This window comes from Oryctolagus cuniculus, chromosome 9 (assembly GCF_964237555.1).
Source record: "Oryctolagus cuniculus chromosome 9, mOryCun1.1, whole genome shotgun sequence".
NCBI lineage: Eukaryota > Metazoa > Chordata > Mammalia > Lagomorpha > Leporidae > Oryctolagus > Oryctolagus cuniculus.
In genome coordinates, this window is record NC_091440.1 from 49,508,864 (window position 1) to 49,527,432 (window position 18,569).

The window sequence follows — 18,569 nt, forward strand, 5'->3', positions numbered from 1 at the left end:
GCCAGCACACCGGGTTCTAGTCCCGGTCGGGGTGCCGGATTCTGTCCCGGTTGCCCCTCTTCCAGGCCAGCTCTCTGCTGTGGCCAGGGAGTGCAGTGGAGGAAGGCCCAAGTGCTTGGACCCTGCACCCCATGGGAGACCAGGCTCCTGCCATCGGATCAGCGCGGTGCGCCAGCTACAGCGCGCCGGCTGCGGTGGACACTGGAGGGTGAACCAATGGCAAAGGAAGACCTTTCTTTCTGTCTCTCTCTCTCACTGTCCACTCTGCCTGTGGAGAAAAAAAAAAAAAATGGTGAAGGCACAAACCTTCTCTTTGATTCACTAAATAGTCATGTTGTTGACAGAGGTGTTTCTTCAGTAAATCAATGCATCCAGTCCATGAATAAGTTCTTGCATTGTCTTAAAAGGTCAATCATGGCACACCTCCTTGAAGAGTTCTTCCTTTGATGCCCCTATTACCAGTAGCAAGAATTTTTCATAAGGATTCAATTCTCTCTAGAATTGGCACCATGGCCTTATTCTGAATTTCAACTCAAGTCTTGAAGTAAATATTGTTTTGTTCATCTGTGGAGTCCAGGTCAATTCAAGCTTCTGTATATGTTGCTGTCATTAGCTACCTATACAGTCCTTCATATTTGAAGATAAATGCAACATCTGTTTGTTGCTGAATCTTTATTGCTTCTTTACACTTATTTGTTGAGGTTTTTATTTAATGAATACAAATTTCATATGTACAACTTTTAGGAATATAGTGTTTCTTCCCCCATTCCTGCCCTGCCACCTCCCCATGAAACCATCCCACCTCCTACTCCCTCTCCCATTCCATTTTTCATTAAGTTTCTTTTTTAATTCACTTTATATACAGAAGACCAACTCTGTATTAGGTAGAAATTTCCACTGTTTGCACCCACAGAGACACAAAAAGTATGAAGTACTGTTTGAAGACTAGTTTAACCATTAATTCTCAAAATACACCTCATTAAGGACAGAAATCCAACATGGGGAGTAAGTACACAGTGACTGCTGTTGTTGGTTTAACAATTTACACTCTTATTTTTGACATTAGTCCTTACAGTTATTTTTAAAAAATATATGCCACCATTCTAACATTACTTGGTTCAGGTAAAAGTTAATGGGAAATAGAAAATAGGAATATATTTTTAATGTTTTAAATAATGAATAATTAATATTTTATTTTTCTTTCCTTTTGCTAAAATTGTGATTGACTAGTACATTTTAATATGGCTTTATTATTAGAGTATGAGAAACACAATAAAATATGCAGATTAACATGGAAAGTACATTGACACAATTGAAAAGTCTTTAAAAAATGTAAACTGCTGTAACACTAAATATAAAATGCAGGTATCAGATCAAATGAAAATATGTGACTGAATTATTTGCTATATACATAAAACTAAATTTAACTGTAAAAATATACATAGATTAAAGACAAAAATTCAAAAAAAGGAAAACTGTGAAAACAATAATTTAAAAAGCTGGAAAAGATATATTAATTTTATAAAAGTAGACTTGAAAATCAGACAAACTACAGTTATAAGGATTATAGTACATAAATATAAGCAATTACTTTTTGAAAAAAAAAATGGTGCCAAAGCAAGGATAGTATTTTTAATTAGACATTCTATAGGTGAAGCTTAATTTTTCTTCAAACTTCTATAATTATTGGATTACAGAACAACATGTAACATATGAAAGTTCAGAAGAGTACATAAGAAAACATATTTGAAAACTTAGATTAAGCAACAAATTCTCAAGATACAACACTAGAAGATTTCATGAAAAGGAAAATATTATAATCACACTGCACTAATGCTTAAAACTTGTTTTGCAAAAAACAATGCTAAGACAAGGAGGAAACAAAGCAAAAATAGAAAATTGTTTTCAAATGACCTACTGACAGAGGGTTTATATTCAAATTATAAAAAGAAAGCTCCAACTGCAACAGTAAGAAAACCATAATGTATTTGTAAATGGTGAAAAATTGAGTAGACTCTACAGCAAAGAAAGTCTATTCATAGCAAATATATCCATTAAAGTGTCTGTACCTCATTAATTTTTTTAGGAAAAGCAAAGTAATACCACAATATTCTCTCTCTCTCTCTCTCTCCCTCTCTCTCTCTCTCTCTCAAATAATATTGCTAAAATAAGAATCACATGAAGCTGGCGCTGGGGCTCCACAGGCTAAGCCTCCGCCTGCAGTGCCGGCACCCAGATTCTAGTCCCATTTGGGGCACCCAATTCTGTCCAGATTGCCCCTCTTCCAGGCCAGCTCTCTGCTGCGGCCTGGGAGTGCAGTGGAGGATGGCCCAAGTCCTTGGGCCCAGCACCCCATGGGAGACCAAATGGAAGCACCTGGCTCCTGGCTTCAGATCAGCGCTATGCATCGGGCGCAGTGAGCCGGCTGCAGCGGCCATTCAGGGGTGAACCACCGGAAAAAGGAAGACCTTTCTTTCTGTCTCTCTCTCTCACTGTCCACTCTGCCTGTCAAAAAAAAAAAAAAATCACATGAAGCACTATTGATAACTATTTCCTAAATGATATTGTACACACACAATTTTTATACTCCTTCTATATAATAACTACCACAGGTAAGAGAAAACATGTGATATTTATATTTTTGAGTCTGGCTTATTTCACTTAGCATAATGATCTCCCATTATTGAATCTTACTACGTAAATCACCATAGAATCTTATCTCATATTAAAAAACAAAAAGAAATGTAGAAAGAGTAAATAGTGAGGACTCCTGGGGTACTAATAATGTTTTGTTCTTAATTTGGGTATTGGTTATGAGTGTGATGTTATGATAAGGAAAACCCTCATTTATCCATACACTTATGTGTATTTCTTTTTTTAAACTTTCATTTAATGAATATAAATTTTGAAATACAACTTAAGAATTATAGTGGTTTTCCGCCCATAACCTCCCTCCCACCCGCAAACCATCTCATCTCCTACTCTCTCTCCTATTCCATTCTTCTTTAAGATTCACTTTTAATTATCTTTATATATAGAAGATGAACTTAGTATATACTAAGTAAATATTTCAATAGATTTCACACACACAGACACACAAAGTATAACGTACAGTTTGAATACTAGTTTTACTGTTAATTCGCATAGTACAGCACATTAAGGACAGAGATCCTACATGGGGAGTAAGTGTACAGTGACTCCCATTGTTGATTTAACAATTCACACTCTTACATGTATTTCTTGGTATGTATACTATATTGCAATAAAATGTTTAAAACAAACAATAAAAATTAAAAGAATATATAAGAATCCCAGAATTCAGGATAAAGCCAGCAGGTGATATAACAAGCAGAGTCTATTTCTTTTATTATTATTATTTATTTCACAGGTAGAGTTATAGACAGTGAGAGACAGAGAGAAAGGTCTTCCTTCCATTGGTCCACTCCCCAAATGGCCGCTACGGCCAGTGCTATGCTGATCTGAAGCCAGGTGCCAGGTGACTCTTCCTAGTCTCCCATGCGGGTGCAGGAGCCCAAACACTTGGGCCATCCTCCACTGCTCTCCCGGGCCACAGCAGAGAGCTGGACTGGAAGAGGAGCAACCGGGACTAGAACCTGCCGCCCATATGGGATGCGGATGCCACAGACAGAGGATTAACCAAGTGAGCCACAGCAGCAGCCCAAGCAGAGTCTATTTCAACAAGAAATATCTGTTAAGTATACGATAGACAGATATCCAAAATATATCCAATAACATTTATGTTTAGAAACTTTTAAAGCCAGAAATAATTCATTCTTTATCAACACATGTGGATAATAAAATGACTTTCTTGTTGGCATAGATCCAAATGCCTATGGTCCAATATTACTGGGTTGTCCTTATTAGAGAAATATATTTTCTTTAGTGAGACCAAATTTATGCAAAATAATAGACATAAGCCATGCTACAAAAGGGAATGCTAGAGAAAAATCTATTAACAAAAAAAAAAAATTGTGTAAATGTTAGAATTCCTTACTTCCAAATTAGTCACAGTCTCATTCTTATAGAGAATTCTCTATTATTCATGAAAAACAATTAAAACTTAGTAAAACTGACTTTTACTCGTTGTTCTCTCTCTTATCAGATTCTTTATATTGACATAAATTTGTTATCATAATTGGATTCCTGATTCTGAATTATTGCCTTCATGATCACAACAGACATCATCACATTGTTATATTAGACCTATTGACTTTGTTTGTTCTTGGGATAACTCTTTTATATGCTTTTTTAATAAAAATCTTTCATTTAATAAATATAAATTTCAAAAATGCAAGTATGCTTTTTAAGTATAGTGTTGAACTTGGGTTCTATTCTCTGCTTTCAGACTAGATTTTTTTTGTTACACTAACTGGCTCACATATGTACCAACTCCAAAATCCAAGCCTTGCATCCCTCTAACTTCTTTACTGCATTGCAGCAATGTCATATGATATATAAACCCCCCAAATATCTGTAAACATACAAATCCTAATCAAGTGGAAATTCATTTCATTGTAGAAATACATCATGTAAATAAAGGTGACCTTAAAAATGTAAGAGACTTAACTCAAATGGTAGAGTTAGAAACATACCAGGGGATTCCAATTCAATCCCATCAAGGTGGCATGTACCAATGTCATCTCACTAGTCCTGGTGATCAATTTCTGTTCACAGTTGATCATAATGATAGGACTAAGAGCCAAAGGGAGCACATAAACAAGACTAGTGTCTGCAAATACTAGCTGAAAGAATAAAAAAGGGAGAGAATGATCCAACATGGGAAGTGAGATACACAGCAGACCCATAGAATGGCAGATGTCCTGAACGGCACTCTGGCCTCAGAATCAGCCCTTAAGGCACGCGGATCTGGCTGAAAACCCCTTGAGAGTATTACAGGCATGGAAGGCCAAAACACTCTGGCAAAAAAAAAAAAAAACAACAACAAAAAAAACAACCCTACATGAAAGATCTCCGTGAGTGAGATCCCAGTGAAAAGAACAGGTCATCAAAGAAGGAGGTACCTTTCTCTGAAGGGAGGAGAGAACTTCCACTTTGACTATGACCTTGTCTAAATATGATCAGAGTTGGTGAACTCAAAAAGCTTCCATAGCCTTGGCAACTCATGACAAGAGCCTTGGGTGATTACTGATGCCATAAACAAGAGTGTCAATTTGTTAAGTCAACAACAGGAGTCACTGTGCGCTTACTCCTCATGTAGGATCTCTGTCCTTAATGTGCTGTACATTGTGATTTAATGCTATAACTAGTACTCAAACAGTATTTTTCACTTTGTGTTTCTATGTGGGTGCAAGCTGTTGAAATCTTTACTTAATATATGCTAAACTGATCTTCTGTATATGTAGAGAATTGAAATGAATCTTGATGTGAATGGAAAGGGGGAGGAAGAGGGAAAGGGGAAGTTTATGGGTGGAAGGGATGTTATGGGGGGGAGCCATTGTAATCCATAAGCTGTACTTTGGAAATTTATATTCATTAAATAAAAGTTAAAAAAAATCTAGAGGATAGGCAGATATTTAAAATTCCAAAGGTATGATAAATTTTTGGTGTGTATTTCAAGTCAGAGTGATTTTTTGTTGTTGTTCAAGAGATTTATCTTGCTGAAATCTGTAGATTCATTAAATAAATAACACCCCCATGGTTCCTTGCTTCCTCCGGTGCTATTACTGTTGTATCTCTTATGTTGAGTGACGGTCACATATCATAAAGCTGTCCGTAACATGTTTCTGTTTTAAGCAAGAGAAATTCTGATTATAAGGATAATTCACAGTGTGCTTTAATGAATTAGTAAGACAAATAGTGCAGTTTCTTTATTATTCATTGAAAAGGTTGAGTAGAATCATAGATATTCAGACACACTGGGTAAACATTTAACAAAGGGAAGTATAAATGGCAGTATCTATATTAAGTTTTTCCCTCTTGTTAAAGGCAGTAAGCCTGAAAGTGAGCCATTACATTAAGATATGAGCAAATACTACGTTTGTCATTATTTTATAAAAATTCTAATAAATTATCTTCCTATGCTAAAATTATGGACACTGAGGTTTTTATGAGTGTCAAAGCAATTTTTAAAGAAATTGTAGGTCAATATATGAGCTGTCAAATTAAAAGAGAATTCATACACCCCCATTTTTAATAGAGAATGCTATAAATTTGACATTAAGACAAGGTAGTAATCAACCTTAGGCCACCATTATTCTCTCTCTCTTTTTTTTAACATTTGTTTATTTGAAATTCTGAGCAACAGAGAGCAAGAGAGATATCCAACTTCCATTCGCTCATTCACTCACCAGGTAGACACCATGGCTAGTGCTGAGGCAGGCAGACCCAGGACCCAAGAGTATCATCTGTTTCCCACATGGTCATAGGAACACAAAAACTTGGGCAATCTTCCATTGCTTTTCCCAGGCCATTAGCATGGAGCTTGATTGGAGGTGGAGCACCCAAGATACAATCCAGCACATGTATGGGATGCTGATGTTGCAGGTATTGCTTTAGTCAATCGCACAACTATTCCTGTTAATCATTGTAACTTACTTAGTCTTTGCAAGGTTAAACCTGAAAATCTGCATAAATTTTAGCACTATAATACTTCATAGATTTCTTTTTCTGTTTATTTTATTTATTTGTAAGATAGAGTTACGGGGAGAGGAAGAGACAGAGAGAGGACTAACATCTCTTGGTTCACTCCCCAGAAATGTATACAATAGCCATGTCTCCACCCAGGGGAAGCCAGGATCCAGCGGCTGTATTTGGGTCTCACTCATGGATGCAGGAGTCCAGGCATCTGGGTCATCCTCTATTGTTTTCCCAGGTGTGTTAGGAAGTACCTGAATTTGAAACAAAGCAGTCAGGACTTCAATCAGCATACATATAGGATGACAGCCTTGCAACTGGTGGTTTAACCTACTGTGCCACAATACTGGCCCCTATAGAATGTTTTTAGAACTGTTTCAACGGATGAATATACGTAAGCTGCCTAGTAAAATGTCTAGAACTTTATATGTATGAGGTTATCTATTATCACATATATTTACAGTGATATTTAGTATATGTTTGTTCCCAACTAGAAAATCTCACTCAAAATGGTTTTCTTAATGAAGCAAGTATTATTTTCTATGACAGGAACACCATAAATAGTCATATTCCTTGTAAGAGTGCCTGGGTTCAAGGCTTTGCCATGCTCCTAATACCAGGTTATTGCTCTTAGGCATCCTGGGAGGCCATGGAAAATGGCTCAAGTATGTGGGTCCCTGCCACTTAGGTAGTAGACATGAATTGGATTCATGTTGGTATTCATCATAGCAAACAAACATGAATGACTATACGACATACATTTCAATACTGTTATTATTATTTGTCATCGTGTAGCATAATATATTTACATGAATACTATATATCTTTTTTAAAGTTGACTTATTTTAGCAATCTTCATCTCTAAATTTGTATTGTTCTTCTGCATGATTTATTGGGCTACAGTTTCTTTCATATTTCTCCTATACATTTTTATTTTTAGCACACTGCATTCTCCTTTTACAATATTGTTTGCATCCTATTCTATCAGATATGTTTTTTTCTGTCATAACTACCTTGTTATGCTATTTCTTATATATTTGTATTTCAAGTTAGAGGTAATTCATTGACATTTACATAACCTATCCAGTAGACAGAGATTTTTTAAAATATATTTTACAGATTTTAAGCTCTAGGAATATCAGACACTGATGAAGTAAGATTGCCCTCTTTTACTCAGTGTTACTTTTTTCTCAGGGTTGCCACTCCCCTCAACATGCAGTTTTTCTTCAAAGAATTAGTCAACTGCTGTTTCAGCATGTTCACATATTAAACCTTTATTGACTATTAAGGGTAGGCCTAATAGTCAATTAGACATAGTTTAAAAAGTACAAAATCAGCCTATTAAAGTATTGGTAAACCAAAGTCAATATTAGAATCTAGTAAATATTGGTGAAAGATGGTGGTTTATGTTCTAATGCACATGCATTTTCAAACATTCTGTTTTGTCTGAGTAGGCAAGTCTATAATGTGTAAAACTGGATGAGTCCAGCAAATCTATTTTCAGAGATTATTTTTCCTACTATTAGAACTAATTTCTGCTGATGTGAATGTATTATTTGCTTGACCTAGCAAGGGTGAGTGTTTAATGGACTTAGCCAAGCTAAGGCTGGGAACTGGTTATCTGAGCCCTAAACGGAAGAGCTTAGCTAATTCCCTTATAAAGTTAGCCAACTCATTTTACCATTTTAAACCCAAAGTACAATATTAATAAATTGGAACTAATGACTCATACCAGGCTACATGGTGGCCCAGCAAGAAAAAATAATAAAAGATAATCAACAGATGTTTCTTGATACTATAAAATCCTGAAAAATAACAAAAAAAGATTACCCCATTCATTATAAAATGTAAGTAATTATTTATATCATTATTCTAAATGTAGAAAAAAAGGTGTGGAACATTATTTGTTAAAGTGGAACCCTGCAGAAAGTAAAACAAATGCTGTGATTGATGGTGCTATAATTTATCAGATTCCTGTTAAATTTACCTCAGTGTGACCCTGAATTGCTGATTTTTAGAGTTCACTGAACTGTTCTTTACAGTAAGAAAGTCTTGGCATAACAGCTACCATGTACATCTTTCCCACAAACTGTCTGGAGTCACACTAGCTTCAGTTTCTTAAAAAAAATAATAACAAGGCACATTTACTTTCAATTTAAAGATAACAAAACATTCAAAATACTGTTTCATAGAACTGACAAAATTGACAAATTCTTCCATCAATTCTTTCTAATTAAAAGTGATAGAGAACTTAAAATCACACTCCAAAATCTTAATAGCTGTCAATATTTTGCATGCAGTGATTTCTCTCTAAAATTACCTCCAAAAAATGAAGTACTTAGAAATGCTACAGATGTGGGTTGTAGTACTTCAAAACTGAAAAAAAAATCAATTATAAAACATCATAGAGGCCGGTGCCGCTGCTCACTAGGCTAATCCTCCACCTTGCGGCGCTGGCACACCAGGTTCTAGTCCCGGTCGGGGGCCGGATTCTGTCCCAGTTACCCCTCTTCCAGGCCAGCTCTCTGCTGTGGCCAGGGAGTGCTGTGGAGGATGGCCCAAGTCCTTGGGCCCTGCACCCCATGGGAGACCAGGAGAAGCACCTGGCTCCTGCCATCGGATCAGCACGGTGCACCAGCTGCGGCAGCCATTGGAGGGTGAACCAACGGCAAAGGAAGACCTTTCTTTCTCTCTCTCTCACTGTCCACTCTGCCTGTCAAAAAAAAAAAAAAAAAAAAAAAAAAAAAAAAAAAGAATTAATGAAGGGGCTGGTGCCTTGGCTCACTTGGTTAATCCTCTGCCTGCGGAACCAGCATCCCTAGTGGGTGTCGGGTTCTAGTCCTGGTTGCTCCTCTTCAAGTGCATCTCTCTGCTGTGGCCCAGGAAGGCAGTGGAGGAAGGCCCAAGTGCTTGGGCCCCTGCACCCAAGTGGGAGACTGGGAAGAAGCACCTGGCTCCTGGCATTGGATTGGCATAGCTCCAGCCATAGTGGCCATTTGGGGGTGAACCAACAGAAGGAAGACCTTTCTCTCTGTCTCTCTCTCACACTGTCTAACTCTATCTGTCAAATAAATAAATTAAAAATAAATTTATAAATAAATAAATTAAAAAGAATGAATTAATGAAGAGGTCAAGTTTTCTGGCAGAGCAGGTAAAATCCATGCCTGAAGGCAAGCATTCCATATGGGTGCTTGTTTGTGTCTCTGCAGCTCCACTTTTGATGTGGCTACCTGCAAATTTGCCTGGAAAAAGCATTGGAAGATGACCCAGTTTTTTGTGCCCCTGCCATTTAGCTTGTATATCTGGATGAAGCTATTGGCTCTTGGTTTCAGTGTATCCAGTTGAGGAGCTAACCAATGGATGAAAGACCTCTTTGCCTCTCTCCCTCTCCCTCTGTAACTCTGACTTTCAATAAAATATAAGTACATCTTAATAGAAAGAATGCATGCAGAAATACCTCTTTTTAATCCATCTAGCATCTAACTGCATTTAAGTAGTATATGAAACTTCCACCTTTCTTTATTTTTCTATTGAAGAACTCAAAATTATTGCTTTACAATGAAACTTATACATTAAAAGTACATATTAAAGATATAAAAGTGAGCACTTGAGGCCGGTGTTGTGGCATAGTGGGTAAAGACACCACCTCTGATGCAGACATATCATATGAGCGTTCATTGGTGTCCTAACAGCTCCTCTCTCTGATCAAGCTGCCTGCTTGGATGGAAGCTATCTTTCTCTCTGTCTCGTCCTTTCTCTCTGTAACTGTGCCTTTCAAAAAAATAAAATGTCTAAAAAAGTGAGTGTTCTAGTCAAATGTGGTTTACTAACGCATTGAAAAATCAATTAAGTATTAGAAACATGTTTATACCTACAAAATTATAATTTAGAATTTTCAATATTTAACATGCTACATTGCCCCTTTCACATAATGTAAAGTCCTCTCATATTAGTGCATAAAATATTTCTGAGTTGTAAATCTGGATACATAATATTTCTTGATTTGTACCCCAGATTACCTTATTCACTGTGGATAGGCACATAGGTAGTTTCTAATGTTCTGCTGTACAATATGGGCTGAAATTGATGCATTTGCATACACATAATTATTACACATTTGTAAGTACATTTTGAGGGATAAAATATCTAGAATTGATATAGCTACATCAAAAGAGATATGCATGGACATAGGCTTGCATTTTTTGTGATGTAAATACCAAGGAGTGAAATAGTTGTATCACATGTACACCTATATTTAGTTTTTTAAAGAAATTATCTTGCATTTTTCTAAAAGATGTACAATGTCACTTTGCACCTTATGTGCATATAAAGACATTAATGGGTGTTCGCAGCAGTCTGATTTGTGATGACTAAAACCTAGGAAAACCCACATTTTGTGTAACAGATAAATGGAAAAAGGACCTCTAATATGTGCATGAAATTGGATGCTATTCAGCAAGAAAAAGGAACAAAATATTAGATACACCCTCCCTAATAGCATTGATGTATCTGAAAGTAATTATCCTGAGTGAAAGAAGCCAGATAGAAAGAGAAAAATTACATATTTTGCAATTCCATTTCTCAGAAATACTAAGTAATCATAAATCATAAAGCAGATGGATGGCTTCCTGATGACGCATGGGTGGGAAGGGGATATATTAAAGGGACATGAGACATATCTGGTATGTGAAGAATGCATTCAAAATCCTTGTTATGATGCTATCTTCCTATGTATGAACGTATCTCATACCTTATCAAAGTGCGTGCTTTGTATCTATATAATTGCTTACACATACTCTGTAACACAAAGTAGAAAGAAATGAATTCTTGGGTCTGTAATTAAATTTGCAAATCTGGCACTAAGCTCACTAGGCTAACCTCCGCCTGCGGCGCTGGCACCCCAGGTTCTAGTCCCAGTTGGGGTGCAGGATTCTGTCCTGGTTGCTCCTCTTCCAGTCCAGCTCTCTGCTGTGGCCCAGGAGTGCAGTGGAGGATGGCCAAGGTCCTTGGGCTCTACACCCGCATGGGAGACCAGGAGGGAGCACCTGGCTCCTGGCTTTGGATCAGCGGGGTGCTCCGGCCACAGAACTCCGGCCACAGCAGCCATTGGGGGGGTGAACCAACAGAAAAGGAAGACCTTTCTCTCTGTCTCTCTCTCACTGTCCACTCTTCCTGTCAAAAACAAACAAACAAACAAACAAACAAAAACACTGTGGAAGACAGGATAGAGACACTTCAGAAATCTGAATATGGTTCTACCATGTGATCCAGCCATTTCACTCCTGGGAATTTACCCAAACCAAACGAAATCAGCATATGGAAGGATTATCTGTACCTGCATGTTCATTGCAGTACATTTCATATTACTTAAGAAATGGATTCAACCCAGATTCCCATTGGCTGGTGTATGGATAAATAAATTATGGTATAAATACACTGTGAAGTATTACTCAGCTACAAAAAAAAAAGTGAAATCCTGTCTTTTGCAACAAGATGGACACAGCTGGAAACCATCTTACTTAGTGAAATAAGTTTGCCTCCAAAGACATATATCCTATGTTTTCCCTGACCCTTATTGGAGTACCTAAAATGTAATATTTAGGAGTGAAATGGACATTCTGAGATTCATTGATTGTTTACAGCCCTTGTCTCTTCTGTTGAGGAACAGTGTTTATTTTTTTTTTTTTACTCTTCTTACTATTTGTTGAACTCTTTTACTTAGTGTAGTATTAACTATACTATGATTAAGTAAACTGAAAAAATATCTTTGTAAAAATTAAGCGTGGGAAGTGAGGGGGAGTACAAAAAAGGGTAGGTGCTTGTGGCAGGGGCAGGGGGTAGTATCACTATGTTCCTAAATCTCTATATACAAAATACATGAAACTTAGATAACTTAAATAAAATTTAAAAAGAAGGGAAGCAGGGAGCAATAGAAGTAAGAAAACCATACCTCTGCACATTTAGTCTAATAGAGCACACACCATAAACAAACAGAATAAACGGGTTTGGATTTGAAGTTTTACATGGTCAACTATTGCCTAGATGATTTACTGAAAGCTCGTTTTGCTAAAAAAAAAAAAAAAAAGATAGATATTGATTGAAAGCAAGAAGTAATCTATCAAAGTGTGATAATAGTAAGCAGAATAAACAGAAAGTAGGAGCCTGCACCCTTACTGAAAGGTTTGAGAAGTATTAAGAAAAACAATATGACTACAACAGTGAACCAAAATGTAATATGGTGTTATAAGAAGAATTGATGGGGGCTGGCACTGTGACTTAGTGCGTAAAACCACCTCCTACCGTGCCATCATCCCATATGGGCACCCGTTCAAGTCCCGGCTGCCCCACTTCCAATCCAGCTCTCTGCTATGGCCTGGGAAAGCAGTAGAAGATAGCCAAAGTACTTGGGCTCCTGCACCCGTGTGGGAGACCCAAAAGAAGCTCCTGGCTCCTGCTTCCTGGCTTCGGATTGGTGCAGCTCCAGCCATTGTGGCCATCTGGGGAGTGAACCAGCAGAGAGAAGACCTCTCTCTCTTTCTCTCACTCCTTCTCTCTCTGTGTCACTCTGGCTCTCAAGTAAATAAATAAATCTAAAAAAGAGAAGTGGGGGTTATATCATATGCCAATCTGAATGCAATAAAAGGCAATTGAATGCTTTGAGTACAAGAGTAACGATATTTTTTTAAAAAAAAACTTTACACCAGGTTTAAGAAGTCAATTTTATTTTACTTAGTCATTTAGTTATTTACCTTTTAAAGATTTATTTATGCATTTTAAAAGTCATAGTTGGGGCCAGCACTGTGGTGCAGCACATTAAGCCATGTGTCCGGCATCCCATATGGGTTCTGGTTCAAGTTCTGAATGCTCCACTTCTGTTCTAGCTCCCTGCTGGTGTGCCTGGGAAAAGCAGCAGAGGATGGCCCAAGTACTTGTCCCCTGCACCCACATGGGAGATCCAGATGAGGCTCCTGGATCCTGGCTTCAGCCTGGCCCAGCACTGGACTATCTCTCATCTCTGTCTCAATCTCTCGCTGTCTCACTATAACTGTGACTTACAAATAAATGTATAAAAGTTTAAAATAAAAACAAAAGAAAGAAAGAGTTTCTGAGAGAGGAGGAGAGACAGAGAAAAGAGAATCTTCCATCCTCTGGTTCATGTGGCTACATGAACAGCACCAGCCCCGGAGGAAAAGCAAGATCTAATATATGTTTTGAAACTAAGTTTAAGGCAGCAAAGGAATAAAAACAGTTATAAGGTGAATAAAATAATCTTTATTAGGGAATAGCGATTTAAATCAGTACATGGCCAGTGAGGTCAGTGGTCAGATTCTGGATATATTTTCAAGGTGAAGAATGTGGAATTTCCTGACCAACCAGATGTAGAGAGAGAGGAAAGAAGAGTGAAGGATACAACTCAAATGTAGGTGTGTACAAATGGAAGAATTATGTTGCCAATGGTTCTGAAATGGAGACTGAAGAAGAAAAAAGATTGGAGAGAAATAACTAGATCTTAGATGTGGGCATGTGATATCTAAGACTCCAACTGAAATCCAAGCATGTAGTTAGAAATATGGAATATATGCTGGCATTGTGGCATAGTGGATCAAACTGCTCCCTGCAATACCAGTATCCCATATGGGTGCTAGTTTGTGTTCTGGATGCTTCAGTCTGAACCAGTTCTCTACAGATGGCATCGGAAAGCAGTAGAAGATGGCCCAAATCCTTGGACACCTGCCTCCCTCATGGAAGACCAGAATGAAACTCCTCACTCCTAGCTCTGGCCTGGCTCAATCCTGGCTCAGTCCTGGCTCAGTCCTGGCTGATGCTGCCATTTGGTGAGTTAACCAGTGAATGAAAGATCTTAGGATCAAGTATTTGGTTTCTTTTTTTTTTTTTCTTTTCTAAAGATTTGTTTATTCATTTGAAAGGCAGTGTTACAGAAAGACTGAGAGAGCGCGCTAGAGAGGGGTCTTCCATCTGCTGGTTCATTCCCCAGATGGCCGCACTAGCAAGAACTGTGCTGAACTGAAGCTAGGAGCCAGGAGTTCTTCTGGGTCTCACTCATGGGTGCAAGGGCCAAAGCACTTGAGCCATCTTCTACTGCTTTCCCAGGCCATAGCAGAGAGCTGGATAGGAAGAGGAGCAGCTGGGACTCAAACTGGTGCCTGTTTGGGATGCTGGCACTGCCGGCAGTGGCTTTGCCCACTATGCCACAGTGGCAGTCTCATGGTTCTTGGTTTCAACAAGAGGCATTTAACAAGCCTATAGTTGTTGTAAAGGCTGCATAGTGACTTTTTCAAGGAGGCAATAATCTCAAACTCCAAGAAAAGTCTTTGAATTGAAGCTGCCTCTCTTGCTAGTGGTCCCAGTAGACAAAAATCATCAATCATGTTAACTTAGATTGTCTCCAAGATTCAAAAATTACAATTATATATTGAATATCTTTACTAGACTGGATGGTTAATGAGGTAACCATATTTCTTTGACTGCCAGAGGATCTCTGTGCACAAATCAGCATTCCAAAATCCCTGTGCTCAGAGTCTTCTTACTTTCATTTCATTTTACACCAGCTCTGCTCCTCAGCATCCTCTGCACCTTCTGCACTTTCTGTCACTGAGCACTTTCTTCCCTCGGGAGAAGGTATTCTGGTGCTTGTGTGCCTATAATTAGAAGAGCAGAAAAAGAAAAAAAAAACATTCAAGGGCCTGATTATCCTAGTTTCCTTAGAATTCTCAGTCTTTTTTCATAAAATGTCCAAAGTTATACTACAGAAGGAGAGCAACAACATAAGGCTTGGATGGGTGACATGACAAAAGGAATCTGATTGATCAATGATTGGCAATTAGATATAGGAAAATAAAAATAATGCTTGAGACATATCACTTGAATAGAATTTTACAGACATTTTGATAACAAAAACGTAGATATTCATCCTTATATTGAATAGACTATCTGTAGAATCCAGGGATGCTGAAACCATATAAATGAATGACATATATCGGAGGTTAGCTAGCCAGTTCCTTGCTGTTGGTGATATAGTGGAAATGTAACACAGAATACACTTATTTTGAATAACTAGGTTTTTTGTTTGGTTGGTTTTATTGTCTTATTTTCAGGACAGGGTTGCAACACTGATGGTATAGCCCATAGAGTTAAACTATGCATATTATTTGGTCTTTTGATGTATATTGACACATATACACATATAATTGTAAGACAATTAACAAAAATCAGTTTAATTTGTTATAGTTCTCTAAACCTTTTGTTAATGTATAAAGCTGTGTGAAAAATCTCGGCCCTTCATTATTAATTGCATTAAGACACTAAACTTCTTTAGGGTCTCTGCCCTTTGTAATCTGTGGTCAATGTAAGACCAGACAGGAGTTAGAGTTGACCTACTACAAACAACAATATTTCTGAAATAAATCATATGTAATATCAAACTTATTTGTGTTCGCAATCTCTTAATGAATGCATCTTGAAAGATGCCAGAGGTCCTTCCTTTCTGCTCTACCCAGCGAAAGCCCCATACAGCGTTGTTCTTGATTCCCGGCATAACTTAAGGGGAAGCTGTCACAATGTCTGGAGCCCTTGATGTCCTGCAAATGAAGGAGGAAGATATCCTCAAGTTCCTTGCAGCAGGAACCCACCTAGGTGGCACAAACCTTGACTTCCAGATGCAACAATACATCTACAAAAGGCAAAGTGATGACATCTACATCATCAATCTGAAGAGGACCTGGGAGAAGTTTTTGTTGGCAGCTCATGCTATTGTGGCCATTGAAAACCTTGCTGATGTCAGTGTGATATCCTCTAGGAACATTGGCCAGAGGGCTGTGCTGAAGTTTGCTGCTGCCACTGGAGCTACTCCATGGCTGACCACTTCACACCTGGAAGCTTCACTAACCAGATCTAGGCAGCCTTCCGGGAACCACGACTTCTCCACCAGCCTCTCACAGAGGCATCTTATGTGAACCTGCCTGCCATTGCTCTGTGTAACATAGACTCTCCTCTGTGCTTCCTGGACATTGCCATCCCATGCAACAAAAAGGGAGCCCACTCAGTGGGTCTGATGTGGTGGATGCTGGCCCAGGAGGTTCTGTACACGCGTGGTACCATCTCCCATGAACACCCCTGGGAGGTCATGCCTACAGAGATCCTGAAGAGATTGAAAAAGAAGAGCAGGTCACCATTGAAAAAGCTGTGACCAAGGAGGAGTTTCAGGTGAATGGATGGCCCCAGAGCCTGAGTTCACTGCTACTCAGCCTGAGGTTGCAGACTGGTCTGAAGGCATGCAGGTGCCCTCTGTGCCTATTCAGCAGTTCCCTACTGATGACTGGAGTGCTCAGCCTGCCACTGAAGACTGGTCTGCAGTGCCCACTGCTCAGGCCACTGAGTGGATAGGAAGGAACAACCACTGAGTGGTCTTAAGCTGCTTGTCATGGTCTCTGAAGCAAATATGGAAATGAGGTTGGTGGAAAATAAACACCAGTTTCTACGGAAAAAATAGGAAAAGAAAGATACCAGAGGCTACCCAAGGTCAAAACCACTGAAGTGAACTAGAATCATCAATAAATGAGATTTTTTATGATATTTTAATTCAGCTTATTTTGTCACAATATGAATTGTAAATGTAACCTTTAGTATGAAAACAACTCATATGCATTTAGCATTTCCACATGTAAATTTTAAATTAAAATTTTATTCACCTTATAATTTCAAAATAAGATCTTAATTGAGATGTGAAGTTTGGATTTTCATGTAATTTTATAACAAATGAAGCTATAATATACGCTGATTCATATTCTATACCGTGTGTGATATCATATTATCTTAGAAATTAAGCCATTAGGAATAATAATTTCTGTTTAGAGTTTTAAGTAGTAATTTTATATTCTTTTTATTTTATTTCATTCTTTTATGTTCTATACATAGTTCTTAAATCTTTGTATCCATTTAGAATGATGCAATTCTAAATGACTATGCAATTTAATGTCTTTTTCACTTATATTCAAGCACTTTCATTATATTATTTTTCTTTTATTTTAAAAGTCAAGAACTTTATTATTTTAATTGATCCTTACAATAGGTTTAAATTCTACAGATGAAGACACTGGTACTTAGAAAACTGTGTTTCCTCCTGCCCAACTTATTATCTGGGAAGCAGAGAAACCACAGCTCTAAAACAACATGTGTAACTTTAGGGTCTATGGTCCTTCTTTTTTTTTAACAAAAACTTTTATTTAATAAATATAAATTTTGAAAGTACAACTTCAGTATTATAGCGGTTTTCTCCCCATAACCTCCCTCCCACCCACAAACCATCCCATCTCCTACTCTCTCTCCCATCCCGTTCTTCATTAAGATTCATTTTTAATTATCTTTATATACAGAAGATCAACAGTATATACTAAATAAAGATTTCAGTTTGAATACTAGTTTTACCTTTAATTTGCATATTACAACACATTAAGGACAGAGATCCTACCTGGGGAGTAAGTGCACAGTGACTCCTGTTGTTGGTTTAACGATTGACACTCTTATTCTTTAAAGGGAAAAACAAAGAAACTAGACAGGAGTCCAAATTGCATGTGATTATATTTATATTTTTCACCTTATAAATATCACAGAATGTCTTTTGGTGTCTTAAGGATTTTTCTATTTCTCTGTCTTCAAAACTGTAGACTTGGGGTTGATGTTGTTGCCCAGTAAGCTAAGCCCCAGCCTGCGGTACCATGCTCGCATATGGGTGCCAGTTCCTGTCCTGGCTGCTTTTCTTCCCGTCAGCTCTCTATTATGGTTTGGGAAGGCAGTAGAGAATGGCACTTAGAACCAGAAGAAGTTCCTGTCTCTTGGCTTTGGACCGGCCCAACTCTGGCTGTTGGGGCCATTTGGGGAGTGAACCAGAAGATGGAGGTCCTTTCTCTCTCTCCTCCTCTCTCTGTCTATAACTC

The 18,569-nt window shown here is 38.0% G+C and overlaps 1 pseudogene; it reads left to right on the forward strand.

Moving 5' to 3' along the window:
* The first annotated feature begins 16,163 nt into the window (after positions 1-16,163).
* Positions 16,164-17,046, forward strand: LOC100346277 (small ribosomal subunit protein uS2-like; annotated as a pseudogene).
* Positions 17,047-18,569: the final 1,523 nt, after the last annotated feature.